Raw genomic sequence first — 6,371 nt, forward strand, 5'->3', positions numbered from 1 at the left:
TAATATAGTCATGGAATGGAATACTATTGAGTAATAGAAAAGGCATCCAAAGACATGAATAAATCTTCTGAGTGAAAGTATCTAATCTGAAAAGGCTTTATATCATACAATTCTGCTTATATGGAAATTTGGAAAAGGTAAAACTACAATATAATAAATAGATCAGTGGTTGCCTGGGGCTCAGGCTGGGGGAAGGGTTGAATCAGTGAAGTATAGGGACTCTTTAGGGCAGTGAAACTATCTGTATGACACTGTAATGTTGGATATGACACCAAGCATTTATCAAACTCAGGTTTATAGGACAGAGTTAACATTACTGTATGTAAAAATTAAAAACAAATCATCCTGGAGGCGAGAGGATCCCAGGTTAGAATACAGAACGTGATCAGAGAATTGAATTGTATCACAACTGTATATAAAACAACATCACTGAGTAAAATGGAAGGGAGTGTCAGTCTAAATGCGTTTGGAATGCATTAAGTTTCTAAGATGAAAAACAAATGGAATTAGGGTTGATAATGTGAGGCATGAACTAATAACTCTGAACCACACTATCCATGTATACTAGAACTGAAAAATTAACTAGACAGCAGATGTTGAAAACATATGCATGTGCTTGCTTATGAAGCGCTGCCCAAACCTCTACTGTGATGTCAAATACTGTTAAAATATGATAGATGTGCAACACATTCCCACCAGAAACATCCTACATTATATTTAGTAACCCCCAGGGCACTGAAAGTACTTTTTCTTTTTCTTGTATCTTTTCTTTTTTTTGTGTGTGTATGGCACTGGAGATTAAACCAGGGGATAGAACTCACTATTGGAGTTAAGAGACAAGCAAAGAGGAAGAGCTAGAATAATCCACGTGGTAATGGATCAGAGCTGGAGAGAGCAGTGTATACTCCTGCTTACCTTACTATATGCACATGATTGCACACAGAAATATGTATAGGTATATGTACATGTACTAGCCACCATCTATGCATGCATGCACACATGCGAGTGCACACACACACACACACACACACACACACACACACACTCCTTGCACTGTTAGCTGAATGGACCTAGAAGCAGACACCGCCAGGAGCAACAGACACATTTAATACCAGGAATTGCTCTCCAATATTACTGTCCATTAAAGGACTCCTTGAAGAACGGACTGATTCTAGCACTGGGGTGCTATCGATCTATCGATCTTCAGAGCTATACATAAATATATATTATACTATACATATATGATAAGCCTGAAACATCATTATGTTAAAAAGGAAAGGAGTGTGCGTATGTCAAACATGACAAAGGAGCCGTCATAAAGAGTCCCACGTGGCCATAAGTGGAAGAATTTAAGCAACAGAATCAAGTCGTATTAGATTATAATCTAATGTACAAAATAGATATTCATGAGTCCAATGCTGACACCAACAAGGGTTGGCTAAATAAGCAAATAAATGGAAGGTAATAGGTAACTCCCTCAGGCAGAAGAATTCCAAGTAATTTATGTAAATAGTCTGCCCTTAAAAGGGGACCCTTAGGTGTGATATGCAGTCACTTCCTTCAAGGAGTATATTATAAAAGAGGGGGGAAGGGACAGTAACTCAAACAAGATGGCCTAATTTGAAATCAAGAGTGAAAAGTCATATTGATAGCTGTGCCTTTGATACAATGTGAAAAGAATGACATTTTACCTCTATTGTCTTCCGCCTAAACTCCATCACTCCAATTTGACCACGAGAAAAACCTGAGACACATTTTAGCTGAGAGATGTTCTACAAAGCCTGACCAGTACTTCCGAGAAGTACTGTCAAGATCATCCGGCACTGAGTCCGGCCTAGCATGTGCAAGGCTCTGGTTCAATCCCCAGCACAGCAAGAAAGACATGTGCCACAGCAGGTATGCAGACTTTCTCTGGGCTCCTGCCTGTCTCCAGACTTTTCCTTATAGCATGGCCCTTTACAACTATAAATTACAGCCAGGGTCTGTGACACCCAAATGCTTTGTAGAAGGAAACATTGTTAATGGTGACAGGGAGCCTCAGGCTCCACCTGAGGGATGCTTCTCCAAAGCCCTTTTATAACTAGAAAGATCTTGATATTCTCTTGATCAAAACCCTTCAGAGATTCCCAATTAACACTCTTTATTGTTATACCCAAACTCTCATGTAAGGAACATAGATATTATGAATCGGTAATAAACTTTTCACTTGGCAACAAGGATGCTGTCTTAGTTTTTATTGAATATTTATGTAGGTGCTGGGCGTGGCGGCGCACGCTTGAAATCCCAGCATTTGGGAGGCTGAGACTGGAGGATCGCAGTTCGCAGACAGCCTCAGCTACTTAGGCCCTTCGCAACTCAGTGAGATCCTGTTTCAAAAATTTTTTAAAAGACTAAAAAATGGGCTGGGGGCATAGCTCAGAAGTACAATGTCCCTGGGTTCCATCCCTGGTACCACAAAAAAAAAAAATTATGTAGGTGTCTCTAACTTTTCTGTAAACTACTTCTTAAACTTCCTTTTTTAAAAATTGAGCCCAGTGCACCCTACTCATGAGCTATAATCCCTAGCTCTGTCTCTTACCCCCACCTCTCTGTCTTTGAAACAAGGTCTCACTAAGTTGCTAAGACTGGACTTGATGCTGTGATTCTCCTGTCTCAGTCTCCCAAATACTGGGATTACAGGCATGGGCCACTGTACCTGGTTTTCAAATGAGATTTGATTGATATATCTGAAGTAAGTCTTTTTCTTCCTTTCCTTCAATAAGATCTCACTATGTTGCTGAGGCTGGCTTCAAACTTGCAATTTTTCTACCTCAACCAGCAGAGTATCTGAGATTACAGACATGTGCCACAATGCAATTCTCTTCTCTCTCTCTCTCTCTCTTTTTTCATCCTTAGTTTATTTTTTGCTGGTGCTCAGGCTCAAACCCAGGACCTTGTGCATGCTAAGCAGGTGTTCTATCACAAAGCTACATCCTCAGCCCTCTGTCATTTTTATAGATACCAGTTTTGGTTACAGAAAATGGTCATTTGTCTAATAGAATTTTCTACATTCAGAATTTGGTTGATTGTATTCTCCTGGTGTTTTTAAACATCTTCTGTCCACTGTGTTCTTTGTAACTGGTAGCTTTTATAAATGATTGATTAGATTCAAAATAAAAAGTGACAAGAATACTTCATAGTATTATAGCATATTAATAAATACAACTGAGTGTGGTGGTTGACACCTATTATTCAATACTTGGGAAGCTAAGACAGGAGGACTGAGGATCATAGGTTCATGGCCAACTTCAACTTAGTGAGATACTGTTTCAAAATTAAAAAAAAATAGGGCTGAGGGTGTAGCTCAGAGGTAAAAGGCCCCTGGGTTCAACCTCCAGCACCCCTCCCACACACATACACAATACATATCTGGCTGTCCCCATTTTTAATGACATTGAGATTGATTGGTGGGTTCTTGTGTTAGCATTAAGTTATCTATTATGAACTCCTCCATTTTCCTTTTACCTAATTGTTTAGAAAACTTAGATGATTGTTATCTAGGGCCATTATTTAGTTATTATTTAGTATAGTTTAGGGATGGCAAAGTATTCTTTTATATTTTGCTATTTATTTTTACTTAAAATACCTTGCTTACTAATCCCCCATGTGTTTTGTAATTCTGTACATCTTAAATATACAAATCAAATCCACATTCCTTCAGATAGCCTTTCCTGTTTGCTCAACAGCAGGACTTAGACTCATCTGGCACCTATCATATACCGCTCTGCAGCATAATTTTCTCTGCCAGTCTGAGATCCAGGAGGTCCCAAGTATGTCCTAGGCAACTTTTCATTACTCTAATGTCCAGCACAGCACTCAGAACCTAGGAAATTTACAAAATACCAATAACCAATACTTTGGTTAGGTGAATAATAAGATTAAAAATCCTCTACTCAACTCTAGACAAAGAAGAAGTTTCTATAGATGAGCAAATAAAGTGACCTGAAGGGATGGGAGGGAGGAAGATGAAAATTCTCTAATGTACATGATGTACTTTAACAAGCATATCAATGTCAATCACCATGCCAAACATGAGAAGGAGGGAGGGGGAGGGAATAGGGTGAGAATTGCATAAGGGCTAATAGGGTGATGTGTGCATGTAATTCTCCACCATCTTGTATCCTATTAAGATGTATGACTACAGTGCACCAATAAAAAAAATTAAAAACTCTTCGACCCATGCAAACACAAACAGCGGCATTCCAAAATAACACACACACATACACATGTACATGTAATGCCACACATTTATTATAATACACAGAGAAAAACAAACCCAAACTTTGACAATGCCAGAGTTTTCCACAGTCATTAAAGTTAACAGACATATAGGATAATTGAGAGAACATAATCTCAGAATTTTATAATTTCATGAAACAAGGTAGCAGACTCAATTAAGAATTCTACTTAAGAATGAAGACTGTAAAATGGCAACATCCACATATATTTTAAAATTTATATTGGTTTTTATTTACAATATAGGTCTGGTTGTCAAGGTTTCACCAAGATTTATATAATGAATTAGATTTTGTAGGTAGGCTTTTTTGTTTGTTAGGTAAAATCCTAGAAGGTGGGATGCAACCCCAATAGAAGCTCTCTTTGAACACAGAACCCTTTGTACAATACATTGCCCACACATATTCTACATCCAGTGACGTTCACTTTAGTCTACTGATGTTTACACAAAGAAAACTTCTTCCAGCTGGGATCTGTCTTCATGCAACATCCTAACTCCAGATTTTACTGACATAATTTGAAACACAGTTTCATCTGTTTCATCATAGGTCGCTGCTAGTTTACAGGCAAGTCAAATGTCTTAGACTTCAGTGGGGTGAGCAGAGGGTATATGATATGGGTCAGAAGAAAATAAATCCTGTTCCAATTTTCTGCTTACTTTTGGTATTTACTTCAGTCTCTAGGAAGTGTGTGTGTGTGTGTGTGTGTGTGTGTGTGTGTGTGTGTGTGAAAGCACCTACCACACCTTTAACTTTTTAACATAGGTTGAATACAAAGAGACAAAACAGAAAATGCTTTAGGAACCCTGAGACCTTCACAGTGAAATAAACTTAGAGCAGCTATTTATTTTAGCACTGCTCTCCTGGGTTTTTTATATTTTTTAAAATAGAAAGTTCCCTCCATTTTTCACCCCTCATTATCTCATATTATAAGCTAGTGAACTCACTAAAGGTCACTTAATGGCAAATAACCTTATGAATCTGGTAAGCACGAAGACAAAAGGTCACGCACAGGGTAGTGGATTAGGAGGGAGGCACAAGCATAGACTTTGCAATGGGTGAAAACTCAGCTTTGTTGTACAAGGTATCACTGTGTGTCACACAGTAACTGGCATCATAAGTACGAATTGTTTAAAGTCCTTCACACATAAACAATCCTTCAAAATTGAGCGTAAATTTAGCAAGGAAAGATTAAAAAATTACCAAATACTGCTATTTCTTAGATGAACTACTGATCAGTAGTTTTGATTCTCCAACAAGAAAATGTGAGAACAAAAGAGTTTAAAAAGTAGCAATTTTAAAGAGAGGGGGAAAAAAGACCTTATCATAAGTAAATTTTAGCCCTTTGTTATAAGGTTTATAGGTCTGAAAAACAGAAATCCAGGCTAATTCACAATTCTGGAAGATACTTTTTCATGCAGTGTATCTGTAATACTAAATATACATAATCTATAACTATAATGTAATTTTCCTACCTCTCAAAGTAGTATAGCATTTTATAGAGCCAAATCTTTCCCCAACACTCTCCTGTGTATTCATTGGCTTCCAGTTGCTTCATAAGTCACTTCAACCCCTATCTGGACACTGTGTATAATGGGTGGTCTGAAACTATTTAGACTTAAAGGTACCTGCATTATGCTAATCATATAAGCATTTAAGTACCAATATATGCTTAGCTGAGATAATTCTTTAAACCATGACAATATCACAAAAGGTGACATTAAAACAGATTTTCCCCACAAAACTGACTACACAGTACTTTCTTCATGGACACAGCTACCTCTTTCTAGAGATATACAAAGCGAATTATAAACCAGTAATAGCCAAGTGTTCATTAACCTACAAAACAAATCATCTTGTTTCCAAAAGATATGAACTCCACCTTAGTGTCAAGGGCACCAGCGTGCTAACTGAAAGCTTAGCTGTTGCTTTGAAACAGTTTGCACAACAAAAGGGTTGCGAGGAAGTCTTATCAGCAAACTGGTAGCAGCTACTCAAAAGACCCATAAAACTTATCATTAGTGACTTTAAATGACAACAGATTAAAAATTCATCTAAGGATCACCTGTGTCAGCTCTTTAGCATAGAAATTAAACT

Source organism: Muscardinus avellanarius, assembly GCF_963383645.1.
Source record: "Muscardinus avellanarius genome assembly, chromosome: 1".
Lineage (NCBI taxonomy): Eukaryota > Metazoa > Chordata > Mammalia > Rodentia > Gliridae > Muscardinus > Muscardinus avellanarius.